The sequence below is a fragment of the Musca autumnalis genome, unplaced genomic scaffold, assembly GCF_047663935.1.
Source record: "Musca autumnalis isolate F117 unplaced genomic scaffold, ASM4766393v1 scaffold_4, whole genome shotgun sequence".
NCBI lineage: Eukaryota > Metazoa > Arthropoda > Insecta > Diptera > Muscidae > Musca > Musca autumnalis.
In genome coordinates, this window is record NW_027411977.1 from 192,150,503 (window position 1) to 192,167,859 (window position 17,357).

The window sequence follows — 17,357 nt, forward strand, 5'->3', positions numbered from 1 at the left end:
TACCAAATTTGGATTTGAGTTATCGCATATATCTGGAATCCTGAAATTCGGAATTAAGCTTATTGTTTGAACATAGCACTGAGGTAGTTTTGAAAATTTGTACTTATGGGTATGAAAAGTACTAAACGGTACTAAATTTGGTACAATTTGGATTTCGGTGATCTGATGTAGCTGCCATCCTCAAGTTTGGAATTAAAATACCTGTTGAATTGTAGGATTGATAAAATGTTGGAAATTTTTAGTTATGGGTAGGAAAAGTACTAAATAGTACTAAATTTGGTACAATTTGGATTTGAGCGAACGGATAGAGTTGGAATCAAGAAATTTGGAATTAAGATTACTGTTGGAGTGTAGGATTGAGATATGGAAGTAGTTTTTGAAGTTCGTATTTATGAGTACGAAAATTACTAAATTTGGTACAATTTGGATTTGAGTGAACTGCTAGAGCTGGAATCTTGAAGTTTGGAATTAAGATTACTGTTGGGGTGTAGGATTGAGGAAGTTTTGGAAATTCGTACTTATATGTACGAAAGGTACTAAACGGTACTAAATTTGGTACAACTTGGATTTGAGCGAACGGTTAGAGCTGGAATCTTGAATGTTGGAGTTAATATTACTGTTGGGGTTAGTTTTGGAAATGCGTATTTATGCTTACAAAAAGTACTACATTTTGCCAAATTAGGATTTTGGGTGAAATTATAGCGCTAAATGTGGAATTAGGTACACTTAGGGGTACGAAATGGTTCCATATTTGGTACAATTTTGTATTGGATGAACGGATAGATCTGGATTCGTGAGATTTGGAATTAAGATTACTGTTATCATTTGCTTATAACGTCCGATTTAAGAAATATGTGCCATAAATATACGAAAAGTTGTAAATGGCACATGAAATGGTACAATTTGTTGTTGTGTAAAGGGAATTTTGAAATAATAGGAGGAGGTTCGTATTTATGTATTTACATGTAAAGTACTAAATAGTTCTATAATTGGTTTTGAGGGAACAGATAGAACTGGAAATGAGGCTGGCGGTTGTTGGGTTAAGCCATATTTGCGCTGAGAACCTCAATTAAAATATCTCAAAAAATGTAGATTGCTCTTGTGTAGGCGGACAAAATGTTTCCACCATTCTATATTATATATTGTTTATTTGTTTTGTATATTTAACGCATACGAAGTAGCGGGCACTTTGCTAGTACCTTATATAATAAAACAACTAAATTGCTTTTGTTAGGAAAAATACAAAAAAAAAAAAAAAACCCGTAATATTTTCATTTTACATATTTGATTTTTTAATTCATAATTTCTTTCTTTTATTTGTCTTTTCAGGTGAGCTTGATGTACAGATGTTTGTAATGGGTAAATAAGTATTTTGATTTCAAAACTCTATAGATATTTATTTTTTTGACACTGTGGTCAATTTTAATATGCATTTTATTTAAATTATTTACGAAATGTGTAAATTTTTAAGTTTTATAAATACTTCAATTTAATTTTTACTAAAATTTATGCTTTAACAAATTTGCAATTCAAATGTTTGAAGTCCTTGTGAAAATTGCAATTGAAAATTCTCCTTCAGCACAACAATCCTCCCAAAGTCATATTTACAAAAAAAACCATCTGGCCTTACTCGTTTCTTACCTTAGCTATGTAAACGCTTTCGTATAGAGGATTGAAATATTTAAATATAAATTCCAACCAAATGGCATTTTTTGGAAAGTCAAGGAGGGTACGTTTAGATTTGACAATAAGCCAAATGAAAAAAGCACAAAAAAAGATTTCATGTAGAAAAAATATCTGCAAATGACTTACAAATGCGTACTTTGAAATGGCTGGATTCAGGTAACTTGTTGGCTTAGAATTTCTTTTCAATGCACACATTTGTAATTCTTTGCATCCATGTGCACTGCATGGGTAAATAGAAAACGTTTTTTCCAACTGTTCTTTTCGCCCTAGCACCAATCTCACTGCATTAGGTATGTGTTTTTAAATGAAAGGGATTACCAACAATGCAATGTTGAAAATATTTTGATGTGAATGCTGCTCATACTCTATTTTACTATTTAAAATATGTGGGAACAATGTGACGTCGTAGAGGAGGAGAGATGATGTTCTAAAATGGTAGATTTTATGGCTTAAAGTGAAACGATTTGTGGTGACGTTTAGGATTGAAAAGTATTATGTGATATATTTTATATCAATGAAGGTGAGAATTTAATTTATTGTGAAATGATTTTCGTCTAGATTATGTGAGATTTAGACATTTAAAAAGCCATATTGCTTTTGGAATTGTCCAAAGTGTAGCCTAGTTCGGTTACATGGTTGCGTATTTATGTTATTATTATTATTTATACGCCCCGCGGTAAACAATCAAAACTGGTAGATAGTTTGACCGGGCTGAATTTACATCTTTTGGGTCTTCTCCAGTATTTGTTGCAAGGTGAATATCTGTTCATTTGTAGATTTCCCTCATCTACAGCCATAGTTATGTGGCCGTTGTCCACATAATATGACAGGTACAAGTTCGTAGGAAATATGGAGCAGATTTAGACCTCTTTAAGTCGCATCGTATTTCTTGGGGATGGAATGCTTTATATGCACCATCTCTTCGGTATGACTTTCGTTTCGTTTTCGAAAATCAGTAGTCCTTTGGGACCAATCTAAAAATATATAAGAAGAGGAAGAAGAATGAAGGAAAGGCTGGAGAGGGAAATGTAGAAGGAAAACAGAGAAAGTAATTACTTGAAAGTATTATTTACTCTAATGAGAGGACTTATCAAACTCACCTCAAACCCATTTGAGGCTCTCTCAGTATTTAACCTAGACTATATATAGGACAGATATACGATCTCGTAAGCACCAAACAGCCTGTGCCTTTCTGTTCGTAAGAATATGACACCGATAAAAAGGATGTTTACTCATCACTGTTTTCTCTATGCCTTTGTCAGAAGAGTCTACTCAATATTGCTGCCAAATCACTTATTGGTCGTTGATCTTATGCGGCAGTGACAATTTTGGTCTGTAATTTGCTAAGCGAAGTTAGGGGTAGAGTTCTGCGTCCTAAGATTCCCGGTTAGATTAAACTCGATACCCTGCACCTGTATTCGTCATGCCAAATCGTTTTTGACAGTAAATCTAATTGAATTTGTTAATGAAATAGCAAACCGACGGGATAACACAGTCGTCCGCCATTAGGTCAGAAGATTGGGTTCCCCCTCTAACTATTCCATCTAAAATTTAATTTTCCCTCAAAATTACACCATCCTAGTAGCCAATGAAACAAAATTACCGCACCGCTAGCTTTTAAGACAGATGTACAGTTTTGGGGTGCCACCGTGGTGCAATGGTATGCACACCCGCTTGGACGCTGTAGGTCGTGGGTTCGATTCCCCGGCCATGCAATATCAACAAATTTTCAACGGTGGCAAAATACCCCTCAGTAATGTTGGCGACATTTTCGCCATGTAAAACTTCTCTAGAAGTGGTGTCGAAGAAACGCCGTTCGGACTCGGCGATAAATTGTAGGTCCCATATCATTGAGCTAATATGAATCGGGGTGCACTCATTGATATGAGAGAAGTCTCCCTTGTCCAGTCTGGGATGTTTGTGGAACAATTATATGTACAGTTTTGGATTTTACGGAAATTAACCCTAGTATCTTAAAGGTAACATCATTGTCTACATAGACCTTTACCCTGCTGCCTCTTTTGTTCGTATATTTACATTTAAGCTTAAGAAGTCACTGCAAAAATACTGCAGTTCTAATTGAATTTATATGAGCGTCTAGTATTCTATTCTAGTAGAGGCAGTCCGAGGTTCTGCACACACTTGTTTCTGTAACGGAATGGTAATGAACGAATCGTAATCAAGAGATGGTGGAATATAACCAGTTTCCCCTTCTCTCTTTTCTAGACCAAATTGACAACCTAACCGTGAAGATGCCTGAAATTGGACCAAAATATCCAGTGGTTGAATTTTCAATATCGTGTTTAATGCAGCTGGAGATCTGGGATTTCTGCAAACTGCTATGCTTTTCTTCCTGGTGAATATTACAAGCTCCGGTTTGGCAGTGTAAACACCATTCTAATTCAATGTGCCCCGCGTGCGAGTTTTAATTAGGCGTCTTGCATGTGGCTTGCAAAATGTGGCTCATCGAAATAATGGTTTTAGACCCAAAATATTTTTGGACATAACCATTTTCAAAAAAATTTGGAGTCGATTTAGCAATGTCCGTCCGTCTGTCTGGCTGACTGGAACGCACGACATTTCTCGAACGGATCAACCGATTGGTTCCAAAATTTAGGCTTCGTAAAATTTTGTCCAAACTTAGTGTCAGTTGAAAGATGGGCAATATCGGTCCACTCCTTCCGAAACCTCCCCACAAAGTTCAAAAATGTTCGCTAAAATAGTGCGGACAATTGCTCTCGAAGGGAGCAACCGAATTGGTCATAACTTTACATAAGTCATAAGCTTTACATTACTTTCAGGAATAGATCGGGTTCGAGCATGGACTCTATCACATACCCACACAAAAATCGTAAAAAATTCAGATTAAGACCACCTTTCAGACCGCTGTGAAAATTTTTCGAGTACGACGGTACAATTTTTTTCGGGTCTAGTCCATACTTCCTTCCTGGAAGCTCCAATAAACCTTGACGCACCAAGTAAAATGGAAAATCCGCGAGATAGCCCTTACAGGAATTTTCTGATTGGTCCAAACGTTGCAAGTCGTATAATTTCATCTAGTCATGTATTAGGTTAAAATATCCGTACTTCGTGTACCTTCCATACAAAAATTTGGGAAAAGTACACCAACTAAAATAACAAATCCGCAGATAACTCTGGCAGGAAGTTTCCGATTGGTCCAAACGTTGCACATCGTATTATTTCATCTAGTCATGTATCATGTTAAAATATGGACTTCGGGCACCCTCTACACAAAATTTGGGAAAAGTATAGTGTAAAAGCTAATTTCGGAACGTTTTGAAATTTTATCCAAAAATTGCTTCTTGCGCGCCCTGTTACGGTCGGCGGCAAGTCAATACTTCCTGAGATAATAGCCCAAAATCTCCAAAAAATCCTGCCGATACCCACTAAATTAGTTAGCACGTAAGATGACCCTCGAAGAGAGAAACCGATTTCTTGCATCCTCGAATTATGCCCGAATATCGACTACATTAGAACACTCTGTCCGGTACCTCTCAAACAAAGTTTGGAAAGAGTGTAGTTTAAGAATTCGTCTGGGATCGTTTTTAATTTTTTGGCAACATGTTTTGTATGCGGCCCTAGTTAAAACGGTGTATTTTTTTCCGGGATCAAATCCAAACTTTCTGAGAAATTGGTCCAAAAACTCAAAAAAATCGTACGTCAGAAGTATTTTAATTTTTTGTTTAATTTTTTTTTTTTTAATTTTTTAGGGTCTTTTTCGGCACAGCTGATTGATGTTTTCTTACTTGTTTAAAAATACCATTCACCACGCCTTGAAAGTTGACTCGAGAGCCTGATTTCCTTATGGAGCTCTCTCCAAATTGTCCAGCATCTTATCAATCCTATTAGTCAATTGTTTTAGAGCCGAAGTTTGGACCCAAGCTTCATGTCGTTTCTATAAAACCTCAACCTCATGAAAAAACTTTTCTCTGTAACATGGGCGTGTTACTAATTATGTTGCTATTATTTTAAGATCTTATTTTGAAGCTTAGTAACCTTTCCAGTGATTTTAACGGAAAAAGGAAAGGGCATGCTAATTGGCTTGTAGTCTTTTGTCCATGAGTGTCTCCCTTCTCAATCTTGGGAATGTATGTCATTGTTTCCTCATTCGTTAGTGCAAAAATGTGCCATAATGTTAAGCTAGCCCAAAAAAATACTTAAGATGGAGACCAACACGGTACAGGTGATTTGTGAGTTATTGATATTATAATATAATCACTAACATATTTATTTATCCTACATTTTGTCAAACAATACACTAGTTTCAATCAATCGATTGCTCCGTTTTTTTGTTACGAAAACAATTTACTTTCCTTTATTGACTTAGGATTTCGCTCTCCTTCGAAAAATCTAAAAAAAATGTTTTTATTAATTTTCTCGTTTAGAGTTAAGCTTAATGATCTGAAATTATTTGCAAGTGAAAAAGGAAAGCCATGGACTCGAACCCACATAGTCACCAAATTACGTTACCTGGTTTCATTGGTGGTAAAGCAAATCTTCGGACGTATCGACTATGTAATGGCTTCTCTGTCCTAGAACTTATCGTTTTTCAAATGCAAATGTGTTTTTATACATTAACGGATATTTGGCCGTTTTGAAATGTATTTTCTTCACAACAACCGCTTTTTGCGATGCCTTTGAAGTTATGAGTTTTGGCTTTGAACGCTAACACGCCGTGACAACATTTTTTTGATATGTTTTCAAGGACGTGGGTTCAAATCCCAGCCGGGCTCAGCCTATTTTTTATTTTTTGAAATTTTGCCTGTTAGGGCGAAGATCATTTTTTTTAATGATTTTATTAATTTTCTCGTTTAGAGTTAAGCTTAATGATCTGAAATTATTTGCAAGTGAAAAAGGAAAGCCATGGACTTGAACCCACGTCCTTGAAAACATATCAAAAAAATGTTGTCACGGCGTGTTAGCGTTCAAAGCCAAAACTCATAACTTCAAAGGCATCGCAAAAAGCGGTTGTTGTGAAGAAAATACATTTCAAAACGGCCAAATATCCGTTAATGTATAAAAACACATTTGCATTTGAAAAACGATAAGTTCTAGGACAGAGAAGCCATTACATAGTCGATACGTCCGAAGATTTGCTTTACCACCAATGAAACCAGGTAACGTAATTTGGTGACTATGTGGGTTCGAGTCCATGGCTTTCCTTTTTCACTTGCAAATAATTTCAGATCATTAAGCTTAACTCTAAACGAGAAAATTAATAAAATCATTAAAAAAAATGATCTTCGCCCTAACAGGCAAAATTTCAAAAAATAAAAAATAGGCTGAGCCCGGCTGGGATTTGAACCCACGTCCTTGAAAACATATCAAAAAAATGTTGTCACGGCGTGTTAGCGTTCAAAGCCAAAACTCATAACTTCAAAGGCATCGCAAAAAGCGGTTGTTGTGAAGAAAATACATTTCAAAACGGCCAAATATCCGTTAATGTATAAAAACACATTTGCATTTGAAAAACGATAAGTTCTAGGACAGAGAAGCCATTACATAGTCGATACGTCCGAAGATTTGCTTTACCACCAATGAAACCAGGTAACGTAATTTGGTGACTATGTGGGTTCGAGTCCATGGCTTTCCTTTTTCACTTGCAAATAATTTCAGATCATTAAGCTTAACTCTAAACGAGAAAATTAATAAAATCATTAAAAAAAATGATCTTCGCCCTAACAGGCAAAATTTCAAAAAATAAAAAATAGGCTGAGCCCGGCTGGGATTTGAACCCACGTCCTTGAAAACATATCAAAAAAATGTTGTCACGGCGTGTTAGCGTTCAAAGCCAAAACTCATAACTTCAAAGGCATCGCAAAAAGCGGTTGTTGTGAAGAAAATACATTTCAAAACGGCCAAATATCCGTTAATGTATAAAAACACATTTGCATTTGAAAAACGATAAGTTCTAGGACAGAGAAGCCATTACATAGTCGATACGTCCGAAGATTTGCTTTACCACCAATGAAACCAGGTAACGTAATTTGGTGACTATGTGGGTTCGAGTCCATGGCTTTCCTTTTTCACTTGCAAATAATTTCAGATCATTAAGCTTAACTCTAAACGAGAAAATTAATAAAATCATTAAAAAAAATGATCTTCGCCCTAACAGGCAAAATTTCAAAAAATAAAAAAAATGTTTTTAACAAACAATTTCTTTTATAATTCCATTATTCTTGGGCGTATAGAACGTATTAGTATAGGCATCAGTTATACGCCACCCTAAGAAGTAGTTTGCAATGTTGGAACAATATAGCGTATCAGTTACATAACTAATCAAACGCACCCCTGTTCTCGTACCATTAATTTGCATTAAAAAGCTTTAAAATCCACAACGCACTGTGGTTCCGCCCGTGGACAAAAATCGAAAAATGTATGGCGTCAAATTTAATTGCAATTGAAATAAATATTCTCTAAACACATTAGATTGTTAATATCCAGTATTATTTTTCCCAATTTACAGCGGTAATATTCCAAGTTAGGTCGAAGAAGTTGAGATTTGTATGTGGTGCCTTAAAAACGTAGAATAGATCTGCAAAGCATTCGAAGCTTATAAGTGAAATTATAAAAAATTGGAGAGGTAAATGTACAATTTTCAAAATCACACTTATATTTGATGGCATTGACAATATTCTTACGAAGAAACAAATTCAAAATTCGTTTTCTAACTTCCTTAAAAATAAATTCTTTGTAAATCACTTTTTGTGCTATTTTTAATATCATTACTATAAATTTATCTTGAGTTTTACTAATGAAGGCACCGTAAGGGCAAGCCCGTATTTTTTTAAAATACAGGTGAAAGTCTATAGTTTACGATAAAAAGAAATCCAGCTGCCCCTACCTGCCACCCTGTACGTTATTCCCATTATAACACGCACGCCCCGCCTGTAAAAGCACGCACCTCTATATGTAAAAATTCTGTTCTCAGCATACAACAAAATTCGAAATTAACGGATTTAGTTTATTTCACATCATATGTTTATTTTTTATATAACTGAAATTAAAAGTTTAGCATCTCGGTAAGAGATTTTTTTTTTGATATGGATATTTTTCTTTAATCGACAAAACGACTAAAACTTGGATTTACCATTATAGAGAGGGGGACTATAACAAAGTGTGGATCTACATATATCGAACATTTTTTGCAAGGATGTATTTTGTTCACTAAGAAGTGAAAATACAGAATTACAGCTAAATCGGATCGAAAATTTGCCCTAAATAGTTCAAAATACCGAAAATCGGACAGTACTTTTATATGGGGTCTATAGCTAAACGTGGATCTATATTGAACACTTTTTGCAAGGAGGTAGTTGGTCCACTGGAAAGTCAAAATGCAAAATTATTTTTGCTTAAATCGGTAAAACTAATCAGCGGCCTATGAAAATATCGCATACTAAATTTAAAGGCTATTCAATAAAAATTTAGAGTTATAGCAAAATCGGGGAAAGATATATATGGCGGCTATATCCAAATCTGAACCGATTTTTGTTAGAATCGGTAAAACTAACTAGTGGTCTAAGAAAATATCGCATATTAAATTTGAAGACCATTCAATAAAAATTGACCGAGTTACAGCAAAGTCGGAAAAAGATATATATGGGGGCTGTATGGTCTCTGACCATACTTATGAGCAGCACTGTAAGGTTATTTTCTTCAAAATTGATTAGCGGTCCGCACTATGTACATTTTTACATATATACACATATACAAACAAACTGCGGCCGCTAACTATCAACCTATTGCTCTCCTTCCAATGAATCCTGGAATTTGTCAACATTAAAAGCCGTACAAAGAGCAGCGATAATTCATTCCGTCAGTGATCATTAAAGCGTGCGATTCCCCCAACCAGTGAAAGTTAAAACATCAAAACGATAAACACATTGTTAAACAATAAGAACAAAAAGATAAAAAACACAAAGCTACATTTTGTTATATTAACAAACACAAAGTTAAACATTGAACACAAATTGTTATTAAAATAGAACACAAAGTTACACAAACAAAGAGTACAAATTGAATTAAATAAAAACCAAATTAAATTTGCTACTTAAACTAAAATATTGCACTAATAAACTTACCCTAGAAATTGCACATTCCCTTTGCATTAAAAGGTGCCTAAACTTACTTACTTAAATTACTTAAACTTAATCTTACCTCTAGTTAAAACTCACTGGCTAGATAAAAATTAAAAACTTAAATTTTGCTAACTAAAAACTACATTGAATTAAAACCTAAACATATTGTACATACACACACACCACATCTTGAATTACAAATAAAACTACATCTTGAAAAGTGTTAAACACACAAATAAACTTATCTTATTATTTCTAACAAAAAAGGCAAAAAGGTTTGTAAATAAACATTTGGTCCATTGCGAGCCAGATTGTGTTTTTTATAAATAATTTAAAAAATTGCGAAAGTGTTTTGTGAGATAAAAAACTACAAAATAAAAAAATTATAATTAGTGAAATAAATTAAACTCATTAAAAAAGTGAACTTGAACGGGTGGTTCATTGCAGTGAACGTATACCAATTGAACAGTTAAATAAAAGAAACGATAACAAACAGAACGAAATATGCAGTGACAGTAAATAAATTAAAAAAAAAGTGGAAAAAATACAAATAATAAAAACAGAAAAGTGCTACAAAAATACAAAAAGCAACAAAAAACATATATTGAATAAAAAAAGAGAAATCAGTGAGTGTAAAGAACAAAAGAAAATAAAAAAATTTCCAGTGAGAGTGCCGCCAAAAATAAAAACACAACAACAAGTGGTTGAACATAGAACAGTGAAAAGTGCATTTAGAAACAACAACAACAAAAAGTGTGTGAAAGACAGACACAAAAACGCTGATTTGAAAACGACAAAAAATATAATTACAGTGGCTCAAAGAGGTTTTTATGAAAAAATTTGTATTATTTTGAAAATTTTTTATTGCAAAAAAATATTAAAAGCAACAAAAACAACAAATACAGTGGAACCAATAAAAAGTGTTATTGTTGGAAAAATAAATACAACAACTACAATATACAAAAGGTGAAATACAACAACAACAAAACAGTGTAAAATTAAAAATACAATTTAAACAAAATACAATTTAAACAAAATACAATTTTAACAAAATATACACGGTACGGGCGAAGTAAAAAAAAAAAAATCACAAATCAACAACAAAAGCCTAAAAACAGAAGGAAGAAGAAGACATCTCTGGACACTACAGGGGTAAACAGACACAGACACACACTCCCAACTATACACAAAGAGTGCAAAGTGAGTACAAATTGTTTTTTTTTCTTGCTTTGAAAGCGTGGAATCGAGAAGGATACAGGGTGCGGCGAAATTTGACACCGACACTGTACCTTTATATGATGAAAGCGCTATTTTTACATACAATTTGACACCCATTGACACGTTTGACCCAAATTCAACCTATATTTGGGGATTAAGGACTGATGTTGACCCTTTTCTTGCTCGTGGGAATACACAAATACGTCCACACTTTTACACATACATAAACGACTCTCGATTGCTCTCCTTGAATATTTGGAAAATTTGGAAATTTCTTCCAAAAATTGGGAAATTACTAGTGTGTTTTCAAAGGGACATAATTTTACTGGAAAAATTGGAACATTTGGAAAGAAATGTACTCTTGTGAAATTCTCTTTGTCTGTCCGTTTACAGTGGGACCTTTGTAAAATTGACCCGCCATAATTAAACTTTTCCTACATTACACGTTGGTGGAGCCATATTGGAGAAAAACATTTCATATTGCCACAAACACTTAACATATCAATTCTCTTCGAAATTATTGATTCTTTTTGGAAATAACTGTTTGTTTTTTGGAATCTTGCTGTCTCATTTTTTTGGAATATTCTCTTTACATACACAACAAGAGATTTTTTTGCAATTTGGCGCAAATTTGTGGCGTCATAATTGTGACACAATAATTTACATAAATAGAATATTTTACACAACAACTACAATAAACACATACATAGCGTTTATATGCAAATTTTGGCGCAACTTTTGGGCGTCATCATTTAACAAACATAACCTTGCAATTTTTACATAAATTTTTGTGGGAACTTTTTTTGGAGACACAGACACTTTTGAACATTGCTAAATATTTACATATAATCGCCATACTGGATTCCCAATAAATTACTTTTGGGAATTCTTGGAATTTTTTGCGCCTTTTGATAAATAGACGCGTTTGGTGGACAAGCGCTAAAATACTTTGAGGTTAACTAACCACAAAAATGTGAGCATTTTTTACAAAGCATTTGGTATACATACAAGCTCAGTGATTTTTAGGTTAACTAACCTTAAAACATTTGCCTAAACATTTTTCTATACATTTCTTTGAAAACACTTAACCTGAATTTACACAACTATTTGAAAACTTTTGAACAATTTTTTGAATTCTTGCTGATGGAAATTTTTGTTCTTGATACAAAATATTTTCATCTTTCTTGAATTCTTATGCTGAAACATTTTACTGTGATTTTTTACAACATATTGCTGCAATTTTTTCTTCAAAAAGTAAAATTACTTTAAACTTTGCTGAAATATTTTACATTTGACCCAAATCATTCTTCTGTTGGAAATAATTGGAGTTTTTTAAATTTTTTGCTGAAATTTTTCTACCGACTCAAAAATTTGGTCGCGATTGCAACATTTTGCTGGGATTCTTAACATTTTCTGATTTGATTATTGTCTGGTTTCGACTCTACATTATACTGTTTTTTGAGCTTTAACAAATTATAAAATCCTCCTAACAAAGGAATTAAGTGATTTTATAGTACTTTGGTACACGACTCTTTGAAAATTATAATTTCTTCTGTGCAACCCAACACACCTTTTCTAGTCGAATATTTTTTGGATTGGAATTTTTCTGTTTATGATTCTTTTTGCTATCGTTTCTTGAATTTGCATAATATCTTTTGTGGAAAAGCATTTTTATAAGATTTCTTACTCAACTAAATAATTACCAGCGGTTTTATTATCCAACTTTTTGACTCATTTCCTGGCTTTTCGTTTGGAAATATTTGTTATCAAATACTTTAATTTGCTGTCGACTCCTCGGCTCTCCACAAAATCAGATCCTTTTGTCGTCAAGTCAATTTATTTGGGAAGTAACAACAAAGATTTTGCAAAGACAAAATTCTTGATTTGGTTTAAAGACCCAATAAAAATAATACTTTGTCCTCGTAAAGGGCAACTTTGTCAAACCTTTGTAAAACAAAAATTTGTTCTAAAGTCTGACCCTCGTTACAATAAGGATGGATAAAGCTAAGTGCTCAAAATTTGCAAACTGCGTTAATGACTTGCAGGATTACGTTTCAATTTTAAGCATTGCTAACACTGATGACGACATACATACCCTGGAGGCATCACGAGTGGAACTTAACTCTTTTTACGACCAAGTAAAGAAAGCTTATGTGGAATGCCGCGATTATGAGCCAGAAGAGGGACAAAAACCAATCGATAAAAACCAGCTGAGGAAACATTACTTAGAGGCTATAGATATTTATAAAAAGGCGATTGCAGCAGTCAATGGACAAATTCAGACGCTAAAGCAGAAGGAATCAGAGGAGAAAATAAAACGAGAGACCCTGATGGCGCAGAAGCAAAACGATTCAACAGCAATTTCAAGATTACCAGCATGTGACACAGACGTTTTTAAGGGAGGTTATAATTCTTGGCCCAGTTTCCGTGATTTATTTACAGCAATCTACATTAGAGGCTCAAAGTTGAGTAATGTGGAGAAATATTTTCATTTGACCCAGAAGACTTCTGGTGAAGCAAGAGAATTAATAAGCCATGTTCCTCTTACAAATGACGGTTTTGAGCTAGCTTGGAAGATTTTAACAGACAGATATGAAAATAAGAGGATGCAGGTGAACGAGCAACTGAAAATTTTATTCAATTTACCAAATGTTACTTCCGACTCAAGTCACAGCATTCAGAAATTACAGCGAACGGTGAATAGCTGCATTCAAACTTTAGAGACTCTGAAAGTTGAAATTTCAGGATGGGACCCAATATTAGTATATATTTGTTCCAGCAAACTTCCAAGAACATTTTTAGAAGAATTCGAGAATACTCTTGAAGATTGTAAGACACTGCCAACGTGGAACGGTTTTAATAATTTTTTGACCCACAAATTCAAAACTTTGGAATCGGTCGGAAATATAATGCCAAGTTTTTCGAAACAAAATCAACAAACTCCATACAGACAAGAAAATTCGAAGAAACTGAAGTTCACAAGCAGCTTTCAAACTAATATAAATCAGAAGGTTCAGAGTTCAACGGGTAAATTAAATGCAAATGCTCCTCAGCAACCCAAGACACAATATCAAAATTCGTGTCAAATTTGCAAAGCCAACCATTTTATACGAGATTGCCCACAGTTTCTGGCTAAAAACGTGAATGACCGGATACATGTTGTGAAAATCTCACATCTTTGTTACAATTGCTTATCTGCTAATCACGGCGTGAAGGAATGCAAAAGTCGTTTTGGGTGCAGAACTTGTAATTTGAAACACCATACTTTATTACACAAGGGAAAGGAGACCCTATCTGCAATACAAACTACAGTTCAAGAGGAAGCACGACCTAGTACCAGTGCTGCTGCTCTCACTACACTTATACAGTCCACAACAAATCAAGAACCAGAAAATATTACAACTTTGACTCTCCAGGATGGTGGAAATAGAGATCAACATCCCGGAGACACTTTACTTTTCACAGCCATAGTACAAATTGAGGCTAATGGTCATTTTTATGATGCACGTGCGATAATCGACTCTGGATCACAATCCACGTTCATTACAGAGAAGTTAAAAAATCGTTTAAGTTTGCCAACTAAACGAAATCTTGTTCATGTTACTGGAATAAACCAACTCATTTCGGAAACTTCTGCTAAAGCATGCGTTTTTAAACTACGATCTAGATTTGACCCAAATTTTAAATTGGAAGTTTGGGCCCCAGTTTTGAAATCTTTGCCTTCAAATTTACCACCATATACCTTAGAAAAAACACAAATGCGCGATGCTACGAACTTGGAGTTAGCAGACCCGAAATTTTACGTCAGCCAACCAGTTGATCTCCTAATAGGGATGGACATAGGACCCCTTATATTTACTATTGGAGCACCTATGAAGTCAATTGGATCCCTTTTGGCCCAAAAAACAGTTTTTGGATGGATAATTGGCGGACCCTTGCAGGATGAAATTCAAAAGAAGAGACAAATATCACTTTGCAACACCATATCAATTGAGAAAATTTTAACACGTTTTTGGGAGGTGGAGGATACCCCAAAACAGGTTTTGAGATCAGATGAAGATGCATTTTGTGAGCAAAACTACTTGGAGACTACTAAAAGGAACACGGAAGGACGATACATAGTGACCCTCCCCTTTAAAAAATGCGAAGAACTTGGAGACTCAAGAAATATTGCTCTAGCTCAATTTTATCGGATGGAAAGAAAGCTCATGAAGACCCCAGAAATTAAGGAATTATATGATAGTACAATTCTTGAATACCTTGAGCTGGGACACATGAGGAAAATTTCTCCAAGTGATATCACCAAGACTCCAAATTACTATCTACCGCACCATGCAGTAATTAGACCCGAAAAGATTACTTCAAAATTGCGTGTAGTTTTCAATGCATCATGTCCCACTTCAAATAAAAGAAGTCTGAATGATAACTTGTATGCTGGTCCAGTTTTACAGCAAGACATCGTGTTGCAAGTATTGAAGTGGAGATTTTTCCGATACGTTTATAATGCCGACGTTACCAAGATGTACAGGCAGATATTATTGGATCCTACTCAAACAAAATTTCAAAGAATATTATTCAGGAAATCTCCGTCTGACCCCATAGAGGATTACGAATTACAAACTGTTACCTTTGGCGTAAACTGCGCACCCTTCTTGGCGCTTAGAACACTTATACAATTAGCTGAAGATACAAAAGACACATACCCAATTGCCTCGAAAGTTATTTTGGAAAACTTATACGTTGACGACGTTCTAGCAGGAGGTCATTCAATAGAAGATACTATTAAATCTCGCAAAGAGTTAACGGCTGCTATGGAATCGGCTGGCTTTGAGCTGATGAAATGGACAGCTAACGACCCAAAAATAATAAAGGATATGGCCAAAGAACAACTAAATCCAGTTAATTCACTCGATATTTCCGATGATGCCTCCACAAAGACGCTTGGAATAAAATGGAATATTTCTGGTGATTATTTCTCGTTCACACAACCCACAATGGAGATTAAAACATCTTACACAAAAAGAGAAGTCCTATCGACAATTGCCAAACTGTTCGACCCTTGTGGGTGGCTTGCTCCCATTGTAGTTGTCGCCAAATTAGTGATGCAGCAGATTTGGTTGGACAAGATTAACTGGGATGACATATTGAAAGCAATTACTATGATGAACTGGCAGAACTTTGTTAAGAATAGTAGAGACATTGAACACTTAAAGATTCCTCGGTGGATAAATTACTCTCCAGACAACGACGTGGAAATTCACGGATTCTGTGATGCGTCTGAGAGCGCATATGCTGCAGCTTTATACATCAGAACCCGAGACACAAATAATGAAATAAAAACATCTTTGTTAACTGCTAAGACACGAGTTGCCCCAATTAAGAAAATTTCACTTCCCAGACTCGAACTTTGTGGAGCGGTTCTTTTATCAAAATTGGCATCAACAATATTAAGCAATCTCCAAATTTCAAAGTTTAACGTTCACTTTTGGACAGACTCAACAATTGTCCTTGCATGGCTGAGAAAACCCCCATGTCACTGGTCAACGTTTGTGGGAAACCGTGTATCTGAAATTTTAGAAAATGTTGGAATAGAGAATTGGGCCCACGTTGATTCTAAGGATAACCCAGCGGACATTGCTAGTCGTGGATGCTCACCCTGCGAGCTTAATAATTACCAACTCTGGTGGAATGGGCCAGATTGGTTAAAATTACCGAAAAATAGTTGGCCATCGAAAGAAATTTGCGAAGTTACACTGGAAGCAAAAACATCGAAAGTGCTGATGCTAAATATGGAAGAAATGACGGAAAAAGACCCCATGAGAAACATATCTTCGTTAACAAGAGTATACAGAGCGTATGCGCAAGCACTCAGATTTTGGAAAAACACCCTTGTTTGTAGACAAAACCCTCTCACTTCTGAAGTTGAACTTACTGCTGATGAAATTCAGGCGGGCAAACGTGCCAGTATAATTCGCACCCAACGGTTCTTTTTCCCAGAAGAGTTTCAAGCATTAGAGAAAAGATCTAGAATTCCTCCAAAGAGTCCTTTGCTATCTTTTAACCCATACTTAGATCCAAAGGGTATTATGCGAGCTCATGGTAGACTGGTTCAATCGCCAGCACTCACTTTCGAAGAACGACACCCAATCATTCTTCCGCACAATGCGAGATTTACTACTTTACTAGTCGAACACACTCACAAGGTGACTTTACACGGTGGGAACCAATTGATGTTGAGAGTTTTGAGATCCGGTTTTTGCATACCCAGACTCAAATCACTGATCAAAAAGACTATTCGGAATTGCCGAGTCTGCATTCTGTATAAGCGACGAACAGAAAATCAAATTATGGCTT

General features: G+C 35.0%; 1 protein-coding gene across 20 annotated transcripts in view; it reads left to right on the forward strand.

Annotated features, from left to right (window-relative positions):
- MYPT-75D (Myosin phosphatase targeting subunit 75D) overlaps positions 1-17,357 on the forward strand; it is a 310,043-nt gene that overhangs the window by 213,863 nt on the left and 78,823 nt on the right. For 6 of the 20 annotated variants that reach the window (XM_073984766.1, XM_073984780.1, XM_073984765.1 and 3 more), the window contains exon 2: positions 1,330-1,359. The exons of 13 other annotated variants lie outside the window; for them this stretch is intronic. The gene's annotated coding sequence lies outside the window, so the exon portion shown is untranslated. Of the gene's footprint in view, positions 1-1,329; positions 1,360-10,776; positions 10,986-17,357 lie in introns of those variants that run through there. One more of the 20 variants, XM_073984767.1, reaches the window with a different exon arrangement.